The following is a 15,369-nucleotide window of genomic DNA, read 5'->3' on the forward strand; positions in this document are numbered from 1 at the left end:
TTTTGAGTCATCAGAGAGCACACAAGAGCACAAGCTGCATAAATCACGGAGTGGAAAAATATTTTTGTACTATCATTTAGAAGTAATTATGATGTTGAAAATAATGCCCAATTTCCTGCTTATTACCTCTAAGTAAGTTTCTAGAATAACATACTAAAGATGATGATATCTTACAAATGGCAAATTCTAAAGATAAGAAAGCTTTGAAATATCCAATTGGCAGTGTTTTCCAATATTTCTCCAGAGCATAAGCAACTAACAGGGTTTATGATGATGTCTGTTTATACTGTGGTATCAGTTTAGGCATGCTCTCAATGAGAAATCTCCCTGCAACTTCTCCCCTCAAAAGGAACTCAAGTAAATTCCGTGTACTTTCATACTGAAAAATAGTATAAAACTCCAGCTGTCTGCAGCAGCAGTGAAAAATTGTCTGTCATAGCTAGGTATAAAAAACATGATGTACATGATTCTGGGGTAACTTCAAGCACACAAGTTGGGACAGAATTTATTCTGTAGTATTCAGGGAACTCTGCAGCCATTGATAAGTTAGAACCCCTCTACTGGACTGAATTTTGAATTTTGAATGAATTTATCTAGTTGCTCATTTAAATTCACTAATGTAGCATATATGGCATAGTAATTCCAAATGGTTCCACATGAGTCTGGAGGCTCATCCATGCACATTTCTGTGAAGGAGTCTCTGTAACTGAGAGCTGTGTGTGTGTTTGTGTGACTCTTCTGCTATCACAGTTTGTATCTTTAGAATATTTTTTACAATATTTAATTATTATTTCCAATAATTTTTCATTTTCACCTCTACCTATGCTGTCCAATCCTATTATTTGCATTGAAGGGCAATCACTGTATATCTTGTATGTCAAATAACATTAATTTTAACATATGCATTTAGCTTATAATGGATTGGGGTTTATACTTTGGGATTTAATAATTTCAAGACCTTTCTTCTACTGCAGCATTTCTTCTTTTCCTCTAATTCCACAAGTTTGGGTCCGCAGTTCTCTCATTTAAGGCAGGACCTACACCATCTTTGTTTTTTCTCAAGAACAAGTGCAGTTTCTGCAAACCACTTTTCCCTAATGTACAACTCTAATTCTAAGTTCCAAATATCATAATTAAAAATCAGTTTGTTACAGAAAAATATGACAACGTAATTAAAAAAACCCAGCAAAACATCATTTCCTCAGGCTAATAGCCGTAGGCAGGTATAACCTTCTGTAATCCATTTTGTCAGTATTGGTTAGAATATATAAGCCTCTTGATGATTTATGAATGTCTGTTGTATCCTTAGTTCTTTAAAAGAGCTTTGGCCGCTGTCAGAGGTAAGACTATCAGGATCTCTGATCTCTTTTATTACGGACACACTTTTATGAAGTTATGTATTTTGTAAGCTGAATTCTTATTCTTGCTTCCTTGCTTACCTTGGGGTAAACATTTCTGCTTCTATGCTTCTCTCTGTGCAAACTGAGTTTGAAGGTGAAAGGCAAAATATGCTGCTGTATGAGGCTTTTTGATGTCTCGTTTTCAAGTGACTGGTAAGGAAGTACGGCTTTGTCTCAATCTGACTGCCATTTTCTTATGAAGTAAGTGTGAGTCAACAAGAACAAGCAACTGAGAATTCTTCTTTCTCAGTTTCATATTTATACAAAACCGGTGGCAATCTACTTTGTTGCCTGAGAAACACTGGAGTGTAGAAAGTTCTTCTTCTTGATCTGGGAAACTGCAGCCTAGTCAGCCTCCTTCACTGAAAGGTGATGGAACAGCTTGTGCTGGATGCCATCTCCAGGCAACTGGAAGAGAAGAAGGTTATCAGGAGTAGTCAGCACGGGTTCACCAGGTGGAGGATCATGCTCAAACAACCTGGTAGCCTTCTGTGATGTCATCACTGGCTGGGTAGAATGGGGGAGAGCAGTGGATCTAGTCTACCTAGATTTCAGCAAGGTATTTGATACTGTGTCCCACGACATCCTTATATTGAAGCTAAGGAAGTGGAATAGATGACGGGGCGGTGAGGTGGGTTGAGAACTGGCTGACTGGCAGAGCTCAGAGAGTTCTGATTGGCAATGCAGAATCCAGAGACCAGGAGGTCTATATTTAGCAGTGTTTCTCAGGGGTTGGTGCTGGGTCTGGTCTTGTGCAACATGTTCATCAATGATAGTGTCCACTCCCAAAAAGTTTGCTGATGATACGAAGCTGGGAGGAATGGCTGGCACACCAGATTGCTGTGCTGCCATTCTGGTGTGAGACCTAGACAGGCTGGAGAGTTGGGCAGAGGAACCAGATGAGGTTTAGCAGGAGCAAGTGTAGAGCCTTGCACCTAGAGAGGAATAACCACATGCACCAGTACAGGTTGGGGGATGACCTGATGGACAGGAGCTCTGCAGAGAGGGACCTAGGGGTCCTTGTGGACAACAGGTTGCAGTGTGCTCTGGTTGCTAAGAAGGCCAGTGGTATCCTGGGATGCATTAATAAGAGTGTGGCCAGCAAGTCCAGGGAGGTGATCCTCCCCCTTTTCTCTGCCTTGGTGAGGCCTGAAGTATTGTATCCAGTTCTGGGCTCCCCGGTCCAAAAAAGACAGGGATCTCCTGGAGAGAGTCCAGCGGAGGGCCAGAAAGATGATAAAGGGCCTGGAGCACCTCACTTGTGAGAAAAGGCTGAGTGACCTGGGTCCATTCAGTCTTGAGAAAAGAGGACTGAGAGGAGATCTAATCAATGTCCATAAATATTTAAGGGGCGGGAGACAAAGGAACCTGGCCATACTATTTCCAGCCCCTACAATTCTGTGATACTTTGTTGCCTCATTCAGCAGGTAGGAAACTCCTCCTAGATCCCTCATGACTAAAGTGAGTGAATTTGGAAAAACTGTGAGATGGATCGAGCTCTTCCAAGTGGGCCAGGCATCTGCAGCACATCCTGGGTGTGATACCTCCAATGGAAGCTTCTTAATCTATGCAAGACTTACACTGGAGCTGTGGCAGGGTTCCTGAAAGAAGTCTGTGCTGCTCTTTAGGAATGTGCTTCTAGTCAGGGCATGTTACTAAGCTGCTTCTTATATAAGCAAGTGCTTTCCAACGATCCCACAGCAAGTGGCAGGGGTAGCTCATGCCCTCAGTGCAATTACTGGCTCAGCTCTGGTATCAGGGCAGACTGGCTGCATCCGTGCTGCGGGCCTGGATGTCTCCTCTGGGCCTCTTCGGCGCCGCAGTGGCTGAAATAATGCAAAGGCACGAAATAGCCCTCCTGAGTGTTTTTATAGCATGGAACCGAGGCTATATATGTCCTGGGATGTGGTTTATGAGATATTTGAGGGGCAAAATTTGCTGTAATAAAGTTGAAGGATTGTAAAGAACAGAGGGAGTCAACTGGAGAGCGGAAGAAGCAGACCTGATGTAGCTTCAACCACAATGACTTTTTTGTTATTCCTTGGAGAATATCGTTCCCAGAACTGTGCACAGACTTTGTCTGAGAGACCAATTTGAAGCTGCCGAGAGTGAGGGAAGGATGAGATAATTCTCCAGTACTTGGTTGTATCTCATGGCCCTACATCATCTAGCAGTCCAGATAATCTTTTTTACTCAGAGGGCCTTTTCCAGATACACCTGGGGCTGCTCTTGGTGGTTTGCTGACAACAGGACCTGCAGTTCTGCTTTTCTGGGTAGCCTTGAGTTTGCTCTCAGAATATTATAAATACTTTACAAGGCTTCAAACGGAAGTTGATATTGGTTTCATTTAAGTCTCTGACAGTTCTGTCATTAGCAAATAATTTTATCCTCAGCAATTTTTTTTTGGCACTGTTCTGTTTCCAACAAACAGCAGGAACAGGAATATTCTTTGCAGCTGAAGTGGCAGACTTAGGCAAGGTAGTGCTGAAGATACCGGTATGTGATAACAGCCACCACTTGGTGGCATCCCCTCCATGCTTTATTTAGCTGTCAACTACCAGCCAGTAAGCTCAGAAAACTTTCTAAGTTCCTGGTTTATTGTTCTTTGTGAGTATTTAAAATAGCTAGCCTTGCGTTAATATTGATTGGTATGCTCAGGACTTGAAATATGCGTGATACACCTTTAGTGTTTGAGTATACACATTTACTGGTATTGCAGTTAAATCAAGTGATTAGTTAAAGTCTTTCTGTATGCTGTTTTTTGGAAGACAGCTGTTTATTCACAGAATGTCTGCATAAACTCCTGGCCCTTTGCTCTTGCCCTTGTCGTGAACCTCAAGTTAAACCTGAAGTTAAAAATAAGCTTTAATGTTAGATAAGTTGATTAGAAATAAAAATAACATGTAGAGCGTGTTTGAAATGAGTTCTTGAATCTTTGATTTGTACTTTTCAAAGGAAGAGGTGCAACATTTAAATTACTAATAAATTGAAGTTTATGAGCATATAAAATGTAAGTGTCTACAGATTCAATTTACCTAACGTGGCAACTTGATAATCAAAGAGTCATTATTAATAATGCTCTAATGAACTAATAAAGATCCCTACAACTTTAGGGGACAAGAAAAAAAGCTATTAATAAATTACACATGATTAGAACTTGCTGGCATATTTTATGATGATTTCAGCATAATCTGATGTTTTCCCCACTCTTCCTCTATGTGTTCTGAATTAACGTGATGAGGGTTGAGCTTAGCAAAATACAGTAATGATTCTCTTTTGCTAATTTTCAGTTTTATTAAACAGGGTAAGGAATAATTTCAGTTAATTTCCACTGGGAAGTTAACTCTGTTTAACAGTCTTAGGAGCAATACCTGGTAACATTCTAGATCTCCACCACAATAATCAGACATTATCAAATTACTCTGAGTTGAGAGAACACAATTCCCAATACCTTGTAGGTCATCTCATCTCTCCATTCCTTCTGTTTGAAAACTGTTACCATAGCACCAACTGAATGAACTACAAAGTAGAAATCTATGATCATTATCAGTTGTATTATAGTCATATATTTTAGTGCTTGTGGAGAGGCAGTAAAATGTTTCAACATTTCTTTGCACTGTTTTTGCATATATCCTAAAAAATGCGGCTATTTGGAGTATACCAAAGTGTGTGCAATGGTCTGCTTGTAGAGGGCAGCAAATGACTGCCTTTTAGCTACAAGAGAAAATCCAAAATTCACATACAGTTTTACTGGCAAACCAAAGGCACAATCCAACATCTTGTAGTTAATGTCAGACTTCCCATTTTCTTTGATGGTAACAGGATAAAACCCCAGTTGCCTTCCTTGCCGTCTTTGCCCCCCACTTTTCAATGGATAAATAGAATACATTAGACTCCCGTTAAGCACTCATTATTTATTTATTTTATTCTTTAAACAGAATGAAATGAACAATGGGTGCGAGCATCACATTTTTATTAACTTTCTATGGCTACCATTCGCTTGACATAAAAAAAGTATGTGACCTGATTGTAATAGTATTTAACTTAAACGCCTTTTTTACTTTCTTTAACCCGCTTTATTTTGTGGTATTTAGAGGAATGTGAAAGATTTTTTTAATTCTCATGGCCATACATGGTAGATGAGAACTGTGCAGTGTTCCCCACTTTCCAGGAAAAAAAATCAGAGAAAAACAATGATGGATTTACAAATGTTGCTTAATGCAACTTCAAAAAAAGAGATGATATATAAATGTTTTATTTTAAATATAATCCACTTTGGTTTATTCATACATTTTTCTGTAGCTCCCTTTAAAGTAGCACATGTAAGTATATATCAGTAGTCAATGAACATGGTGATAAATTGCCTCAACATCTCATAGTCATTTAATTTTTCTTGGTCAGTGTTCTATCTCAGTAGAAATTATTCTAACTTTGTAGCCCTTATGATCCTTACCTCTTCTTCTTCTCTCAAGAAAAAAAATATACAGTTTCTTATCAAAATTACTATTAGTTGAATTCTAGTCAGAGGAATTGGGAACCGATCATGTTGCAGCTTCTTTGGGGGCTGCAGATATAAATTGATGATGTTGTGGAGGTTTTCTAATGTAAGTTTTATTCCTCATTGCTTGCGTATGCATGTAGAAGGATGAAAACAGTCATAGCTCAGTTCATGCTGATAATGCAAAATCTACATCGTTGCCTAAGAATGTATGTAGTTTGTCTATCCTCTGGCCTAAAGAGCATTTTTACCAATTAGCAGAACATCAGAAATAACAGCTGATGTAACAGGATCAGGCCCTGACGGTCACAGTTGCAGTACTACGCAGGTCAGCAAATGGGATTGCTCACATACACTCTGAGGAACTCTCTTTCAGCTGAGAAACATCTCTTCATTATGGGAAAGCAATTATGGATCGTATGTACAGCACTCTTGCCAGTGCTGGTTGTTGCTGAGCGAACTGACTCCTTTCCAGTGCCGTGAGTCCAGGACCACTGGGAGGAAGGAAGGTGTGTGCTGTGTGCCATGGCTGCTTTGGAGTCTGACAAAGCCTACAGCTACTTTGTCTAGATGTACTGTTTACTTGTTCCAGCAGTGAATGATTCCAGTGGTATATCTGGTGATCTCATTTCAATCACTTTTTAAAAAACTGTGCTGGAATTACCTTTTCTAGTTCTGCATTAGTTCTTACCCTTGTTTGCAGTGCTAGCCCTGGCTATCTGTATCAGAAACCATTCACACTTCTGATTCAATTTTCTAATAGAGACAAGTCTAAAGAGTGACTCTCACCATAGTTTCATTTTTTCTTTTCAATGGCTATGAATAAAACATAATGTAAGAGGGAAAAAAAAGCTTTTGTTGTCTCTTCTGAAGTGTACAAAGGGAACATAGAATATTCTGTGAGACTTAGTGCCTGAAAAAATCACAGCAAGGCTTCTAGAAAAGTCAAGAGGTGAAACACTTTAGCTAGATATGATATCTTTGAGATGTCTTTAGCAGGGAAATACTGTAGAGTTTTCACCCATATAAAGGGAATTTTTGTTCTTCTCCAAGGATTATATTTAATTTTTGGCTATGTGTGTATCTAAAAATGATGATTGCAATGGCATAGTTGCTTCCTAGAATAATAACTCGTTTCAGAAATATTTGCACAGATACTGGCCCACAGCATGTTGCAGTTTAGGCTTAGTGTATTACTTCTTGGCTGCTTACGTCTTCAGCATATGGTGCTTTATTGTGTTGGCCACAGAAATGTTCCATAGTCTTGCAGTAGCACTGAGTGTGGTTCTGTGGCTTTCAACTTTCATTATGCTTAATAATTGTTGCATATACACTAAATAGCATTTCCCATGTTTAAACTGTGGTTCTGCTCTGAAATGTGATGATTTTAAGACGATAGCAACTAATTCAGCAAATAAGTTCCTTGTGCATCATTACTGACTACTGCCAAAACCAGATTTCACTATCTATCCCTCTGTTCTCAGGGCAGGGGTTGCAGCCAGTGCCCAAGTGTTCATGTGGTGTATTCAGGGCTGCGTGTGCTCCTGTGTGACAGCTCTGTGAACTCTTCCCCTGTTAATAAGGTACCACTAAGGATATCTGCTTCAACTGAGGTTTTTATACAGTTACTGTTTGTTAAACTATCAGTCAAGTTTTAAATAGATCTCAGTAGAAAAACTCAATCTTTTATTCCCGTTTCAGCAATGAAATCCAAATTGGATAATTTAAAAATCTGGGAATCACTTCTGTGTTTTTCTTTCTCGTGATGTGGAATACATTTTCTCTATGATTATATGGAGGTAGGGATTTTTGTTTTGTTTCACGCAGTTCACAAGGTTTTGTTTCCAGCCCTTATAGAATAGCCATGCTTTCATTTTGTTCTCTGAGCAGACAAGTAAATAAGTCAGCTTGACAGCTCCAATGCAAAGCAATCAGAAAACTAAAGGCTGAGATAACCAAGCAAAATTTGCGACTGAGTTCAGAGCTGTCAATACCTTTCCAGTTTACAGCTTTATTGGGCATAACTACGCTGTGGGCACAACAAAAAAAAAAAGCTGAGGAGTCAGCTTTTCGTGTGCTGCTTTTGGAGTTCAGTGAGAGGAGCAAGGGATTGCGCTGGCTCTGGGAGCTGCCCCAGATGTGGTGCGTAACAGCTGGGGTGGCTGACAGATCTGAGCTGGTCATGCACAGGTCAGCTTGCTGAGAAACCCATTCTTTGGGCAGGAGATCACTTCATATTCACATAAGGAATTTTTTATGATCAGTTGTCAGTTTATTCATTGAATCATAGAATCATAGAATGGCCTGGGTTGAAAAGGACCTCAAAGATCATCTAATTTCATCCCCCCTGCTATGTGCAGGGTCGCCAACCAGCAGACCAGGCTGCCCAGAGCCACATCCAGCCTGGCCTTGAATGCCTCCAGGGATGGGGCATCCACAGCCTCCTTGGGCAACCTGTTCCAGTGTATCCCCACACTCTGTGTGAAAAACTTCCTCCTAATATCTAAACCTCCCCTGTCTTAGTTTAAGACCATAATTGCACAAAACTGAAAACAAGCAGGAAGTTAGTGCTTCTACATTAATAAAATTGGCCATCTTTATAAACCACCACCAACAACAAAAGACCTCTTAAGATTGACAGAAATAAGATATGTGAAATTAGCCATTGTCGCTGCTTTGAATTTGCTAAAATATCCATCCCATTCCTCACTCAGAGCACATATGGAGGCAATCTTGCTGTAGTGTAACATGAGCTGCAATAAAGTCATCCCCATTTGTTAATGGTCACAAACTCCACTTTTGTATTTTGGAGTTTCATGCACACGCACACGGACAGGCACGCATTACAAATCATTTCCAGTTCAAGCAGACATTAGAAACTTCTTAGAAATTGAGATTTTTGCTCTATTACATTAGAAATATCTCACTTCAAATTCTCCATGAGATACTGTCATCAGATAAATAAGTCATACTGCATTGTCTTTTTCTGCAGATTCCATACACTATTAGGCTCTTATTTGATGTATCACATGAATAAGGTATAAGATCCTCAGTCAAGCAAACCTTTAGAGAGCAATGCTAATGACTGAAACTGTTGGTTAAGCCTTGTTTTCAGTGACCACGTCAGCCCAAAGGAACCACATCATTTAACAAAAGCCAACCTCACAGCTAAGAAGAAAATGCCATACAAATTTTAGCTGAGATTACAATAATGTTCACACCCAAAATAGAAAATATTGCACATTATGGCCCTTTTAGGCCTGGCCTCTGTGCTTTTTTTTCACTTAGTGGACATTCAAGAAAAATGCTTCTGGAAGAGCGATGCTACTGGCTGTTGCAATAGAGTCAAGATATGCTTACTGCAAAGGTAAGGCTTTGAAATGTGGTGCTAAGTGTGGTTTTAGGCAGACCTTGGAGATTAAGCTCCTTTCGGAGAGGTTTTCACCCTGGCTGCCCTGCTGCCAGTTGGAGCCCAGCTCGAGCTGCTGGGAGGGCAGCAGTATGGGTGTGCTTGAAAAAGTATCCAGGGAATTGCTCAAAGGTCACCCGAGACTTGCTTAGCAGTTCTTGCCATCACTTGCAGAGCTCAATTGGTAATGAAAACAAATTATAGCTAAAATGATGCTTATTATGGTAAAAAAAAAAAACAAAAAACAAAACAAAAAAAACCCACCTTTTTTCTTTTTTTTCATTGAGAAAACAAAGACTTTTGAAATATGCATGTTTTTCACTTCTAACTAAAATCATGGAAATGCCAAAGTGCTTTCCATAATTGCTTTTAACTAAAGTTTAAAGCAGAATCATCCAGCATCTGCATGATTATCTTCAAGACATTAATAATACTCCATTAGTAGTGTCTCCAGTGCTTTGTGAGAGACTCCAGCTTTGAACTTTGGTGATGTATCATCATGATAGTGTACATTTACTGCAGATAATGCGGAGGTAAAATGTATACAGATTAATGGAAAATCAGAAAAATTATTTGTTTTCAACTAATTGCTTAGTTCATGTACTACATAACACAGCAAACTCTCTGGTAGCTACACTGTTATTTATTCTTAAGGTTGTGTAATTTAGGTTTTCAGACACTGCATCTGTCAAAGAGTTTAAGGGTTACAAAGGAGATTTAATTTTGTCAGCCTCGACAATGAGGAAATAATGACGCGTGTCCCCACAAGGTGATTAATTCTATATTCTGCAGTTGAACAAATCTTAGTATTTTGTAGGTTATATCAATTACTGTCAGATATGGACTGCGTAACTGCAATTTTATAATATTCCAGAAAAATAAATGTATGGAAAATGCAGAAATGTTTCTAATGAGAGAATACTGCTTACGTTTCTTTCAAAATGTGCTAAAAGATTCCTGTGGACACACTCTTAATATTAAAGCAATTTGTTCTTGTTTGTGCGGAAGTTCAAGACAAAATTCATTAGTTGAATAGTGAATTACAACAAAAAGCTTGTGACAAACTTTGGCCATAGGCATTCTTGCATAAAGCAGACTTCTTTGAAAAGAGAAAAAGTGGAAAGTAGTTGCAAAAAATAAAATAAAATAAAATAAAATAAAATAAAATAAAATAAAATAAAATAAAATAAAATAAAAAAGCAGATATTAAATTATAGACGTGGTTGGAGCAATGCTAATTCACAGAAGATGGAAGATAGAAAGATACTGGGTTCTGGGAGATTCATTTGAGTGAATGTACTTGTTTTTGGGAATCAGAAAAACCCTTCTTATCTCTTGTGCAGCAGCAGGAGGATATGTTCCTAATGCAAACATACTTGGACACTTCACAGAAATCTGCTGAAGATTGATTCTATTAAAGCTGAGCTTCATTTAAGATAATTTTGGTTGTATACATAAGGAGTTCTAAGAATTGATTAGAAAGCCAAAAGAGAATGAAATATATTACAACTGTAAAGTATCATTTAAATAATAAATTGATGCTTGTAGGAATTTAATCTTCTATTTGACAGTAACAGGATGCATACTTAACAGAAAAAGTGCATGGTATGCTAAAATAAATCATATTTTTTTCTAAAATATTCTTTAAAATGAAACAGTCCTCCTTATTTTTAAATGCCTTTTTTTTTAGCTTGCATACAAGAAAACCTTCATCTGAGGAAGATCCTTATCCTCGGACTTCACAACCTGTTATATCTGGAGCAGATTAATGGCACTACTGTTTCTTTTTCTTTCTTTCTTTTTTTTTTTACCATCTCAGCTTGTAAGTTTTTTAAACATTGAAGAATAGAACCAAGTAAAATTGAGAGGTTACTTCACCATATAATTAAGTGATGCTGATGCACTTGGTGTGCTCTTCAGGTAGAAAAAATCCAGGATCCCTTTTTTTCTGTCAACCCTATGCTCTCTGACTAGGAGCTTGAGGTCCCATTGGTATTTTCATTCAGGTTTTGAATTACGCTGCCTGTTTCATCAGTATGCTTAGTTTGTAGGAGTTTTATATTTTATTTTCAAGTTGCAGCTATCTGACTGTGTACTGATATTTGTCTTTGTAGATAGATAGCTACTTCCATGACCCTAGTGGGAGTGAGACAGCGAGTTCAACAAAAGAGTAAAGGAGCAAGAGGCCTGGATGGGGAAGAGAGGCTAAGAAGACTTGGTAGTATGTAGAGGTCTGGAGGCACTGGAGGGTCCTCAGAGAGCCATGTTCTGTGCCAGGCAGAAACTTATAGTGGCATCCCACCAGCTGCTCTTCTTTCATGGAGTCACTTTTTTCCTTTTTCTCCAAATCCAATCAGTCATCAAATTTCTGAGGACAGTCAGGAAGCCCCCCAAGCTCTTCCATTCAGGGCTGATGTCACAGGTCTACAGCCCCAGCCATCCAGGGAGGGCAGAGGGAGAACTGCATGCAGCACCTTCTAGGGGCTCCTCTTAGCTTGTCTGAGACCCCTGAGTGTTACACCTGCTGACCATGGGCTGTGTACATACACAGAGGAGAGGCATGCAAGTTATGGGATGCCTGGCACAAGCTGAAGGCAAGGCCTTGTGTCAGCTGAGTGCAGTGGTAGGAAGATGTGATGGATAACAAAAGGTGGCTGATGTTCGAAATTACAGCTGAAAGCTGAACACACCCAGCTCCTGGGAATTCTTTTGAAGGCAACAGTGTGTAGGATAACTTTGAAATTGAAAGCTGAGCATCTGTTTTTCCTTGAGTTTGTGGCCTTTGACTTGTGTCAGCCCCAGTTCTGCAGCAGTGGGAAGGTGTGAGGAGAGACACCACACCTGAGAGGGCAGTGAGCATTCCAAGAGCAATGTAGTAGACTTCTAGGTTTGCAGGAAACCCTTCCAAGCTGCAGACACACCAGTAAGCCTGGTGGCTACTCGTGGCAGAACTGAGCCCTTAAGGTGGGATCCTACTCTCTTTACGTGGTTAATAACATGTAATTCATAGCTTTAGTAATCAGCTAAGATATATTTTAGCTTCTTGAGAGAAATTGAAGTGATCATTAGCTTGCATAGAGCTGAGACCAGAAATGAGTCAGAAAGGATCTTGATCTAAGAGCATTTCTATAAGGTATGTACATGTGTTCTCAAGCTTGCCTTTTCTTTTCCTGGAAGGGCTTGTCCTAATTCAGTTCATAACACTTTGACTTTCTGCCTGATGTTGGTAACTTCTGAAAAGTTGCCAAGAGGCAGAACTGTCTGATCCCTGGGAACCTCTGTACATTCTTAATAAAAATGTTATGCTACTCAGTAAGAAGGATATTTGTGAAATTTCTAAGTACAGTCATTATTATTTCATTCTCAGGCCATGGGAGAGGAGTCATTGTAACATACAATAATTATTTATAATTATTATATATGTATGTATAATCGTACATATTTATGATTGCTGATGAATAATCACTATTTGTTGTACTTTCTTTTGGAGTGAATGAACAGAGAGATACTGAGTAAAAAAAATTGGGACTTTAAAAAGCTCACTGATCTAGTTACATTGCCACTTCATATGCTGATATGCTAGCCTAATATTTGCCTCCCTATGTTTTTCTTAGGACTGCAATGTGTTCAAAAAACCACAGGCACAGGGCTGAAAAAATCATGAAACAATTTTGTGGTGGAAAAAGTTTTGCTGAGGTGATTTCTAATGAGGAAAGGCACTGAAATAGGAGAGTAAGATGACTCAAAAGAAACTGCTGGTTTCTTCCAGAAGCTCCAAAGTGCTTTGAGACTTCTTGTAAAATCATCCGGAGCTGATAGGAGCAAAATTTACATTTAAAGCTCTCCTTGTTCTCTGGAATAAGCTCTACAGTGAGAGGACTGGGATAAAGCAAACTTTGTGCCCTTTGCATACTTGACCTGTGAAAACACTGAATGAAAAACAGACTTTGCAGGCAATATGAAAATAATTAAAGCAAGAGCAGGTCTTCACCTTTATTTTTGGCATATGTATTGAGTCTCTGACTTTGTAACTGAACCAAATCTTTGATTCTTCCTCTGTTAATGAGTTCTCATCTTCCTCTGAAATCACATTTTGAAAGTCACCATCTTATTTTCCACTTTGACACAGGAACTTAAGCCATTTTGCTGCCTGAGAGATTTTCTCTCTATGAAGTCCTGTTTGTCAGTGGCTGTGAGCAGATTTTCTCCCCAGGGTGGGCAGGCAGACCACTCCTATCTTGTCATGAGAGGATACTTTCCAAAACTGATTTTCTGTTTTTGTGTGTATGTGTGCCTTCTCCCTGAACTCTCTCAATAGTCATGTGAAAGCAGTTAAACAAAGTTCTCCAGCTGAGACCTATCAGGTTTGTTGTTGAACAGAATTCTTCTAGCACAGCATTGCTTTTAGAGAGGATCAAGTTCAGGGCAGATACAGACAGCAGCAACCTGGCAAACTGACAAAATCCACAGTCCTTAAGCTAAAAATATCCATCTCATTCTGAATCTTTTGTACCTTCTTTTAATCTTTCATGGGAGAGTTTTTTCTATCTACTTTTCTGGAATTTTAGAGATCCAATGTTTGCTGAGGCCCCTATGAGACCAGTAGTCCCAAGAAAAACCTCTGTGTAGCATGCTGTTAAATGTGCCTTGACGGAGAAGCAAGTCAGTGTGCTGGGCTATCCCCAGCAAAGCAAGGTGGCTCACGAAGTGTTGTCTCAGGAGCTGTCCAACCACCTCCACACAATGCTGAAGAGAGAGGACTTTTAAATAAGTCACTACACATTAAATCTTCCTATAGCAATCTATTACTCCTTTCTGCTTCCTTCTATTCCCAGTGCAAATTTATTCTTGGCCATTTACATTAATGTTTTCTTTTGATTTGTATATCAATCCTTTCAATCTTGACATTACCCCTTTTACATTCCTTGAGAGTAATCTTATCTCATTTGAGACTTTGCTTGTCTGGGTTAATAATCTGAGTTTGTTGACTGTTCTTATTTTCTTTTCCAGTTGTTCTTTTAGCTCTTCTTAGCATCTTTTCTGTGTTTGTGAACAAGGGGAACCAACCTAAAGCATAGCATTCCAAATCAGGATTTACTACTGGCAGTAGAGTCCATGTTAGCAGTACCAAATCTCTACCAAACCAAATACATCATTTAATCAATTGTAAGTTCCATGATTTTTTGTACCAAAATCACCTCCAGTGTTGACATCTTTGGTTAGGATCAACCATACGATCAGTTAAAAAAACTTTTTTTCCCTCTCCTTCTGATATTGCTAAGCTAAAAGTTCTTGTCATTAGTCCTGAAGTACAGTAGTTAATGCATCATTCTACAAATTCGTTATCATTCCTGCTACATCAGTCTTGAAGCATGCTCAAGAAATTCATGGGCACTTCACAATAAAAAGGCATATTCATTGCCATAAGGAACTTGTAAACTTATTCGAAACTTGACACTCCTTGATAGTATCAAAACTGAAGCTGAGGTAAATCAATAAGAATACAGCGTAACTGAGAAAGGCAAAAATAGAGCATGATGAGATTAATACTTTTTCATTTAGTGACTAAACTCAAGACATTTTATTTATTTCTTGGATCAATGTGCTGCAGCAAATATAGCTTACAAAATATTGGAAATAATCAGAATGGATATACAGAATAAGGAGGGGATATTATCACTATATAAAGCCTGTAGCATATACACATAGAATCATAGAATGGCTGGGGTTGGAGGGGACCTTAAGGATCATCTAGTTCCAGCCTCCTGCCATGGACAGGGTTGCCACCAACCAGATCAGGCTGCCCAAGATCCCAATCAATCTGGCTTTGAATGCCTCTAGAGATGAGGTATCCACAACCTATCTAGGCAACCTGTTCCAATATCTCACCACCCTCTGAGTAAAAGATTTTTTCCTAACATCTAACCTAAATCTCCCCTCTTTCAGTTTAATGCCATTCCCCCTTGTCCAATCACTATTAGACATTGTAAAAAGTTAGTCCCTCTCCTGCTTGTAAGCTCCTTTCAAGTACTGGAAACTGCAGTGAGGTCTGCCCAGACCTT

The 15,369-nt window shown here is 39.1% G+C and overlaps 1 protein-coding gene across 1 annotated transcript in view; it reads left to right on the top strand.

Moving 5' to 3' along the window:
• The window catches only part of RBM12B (RNA binding motif protein 12B), a 1,112,412-nt gene that overhangs the window by 27,885 nt on the left and 1,069,158 nt on the right, over positions 1 to 15,369 (top strand). The window lies entirely within an intron of this gene.

Source organism: Lagopus muta, chromosome 3 (assembly GCF_023343835.1).
Source record: "Lagopus muta isolate bLagMut1 chromosome 3, bLagMut1 primary, whole genome shotgun sequence".
Classification (NCBI taxonomy): Eukaryota; Metazoa; Chordata; class Aves; order Galliformes; family Phasianidae; genus Lagopus; species Lagopus muta.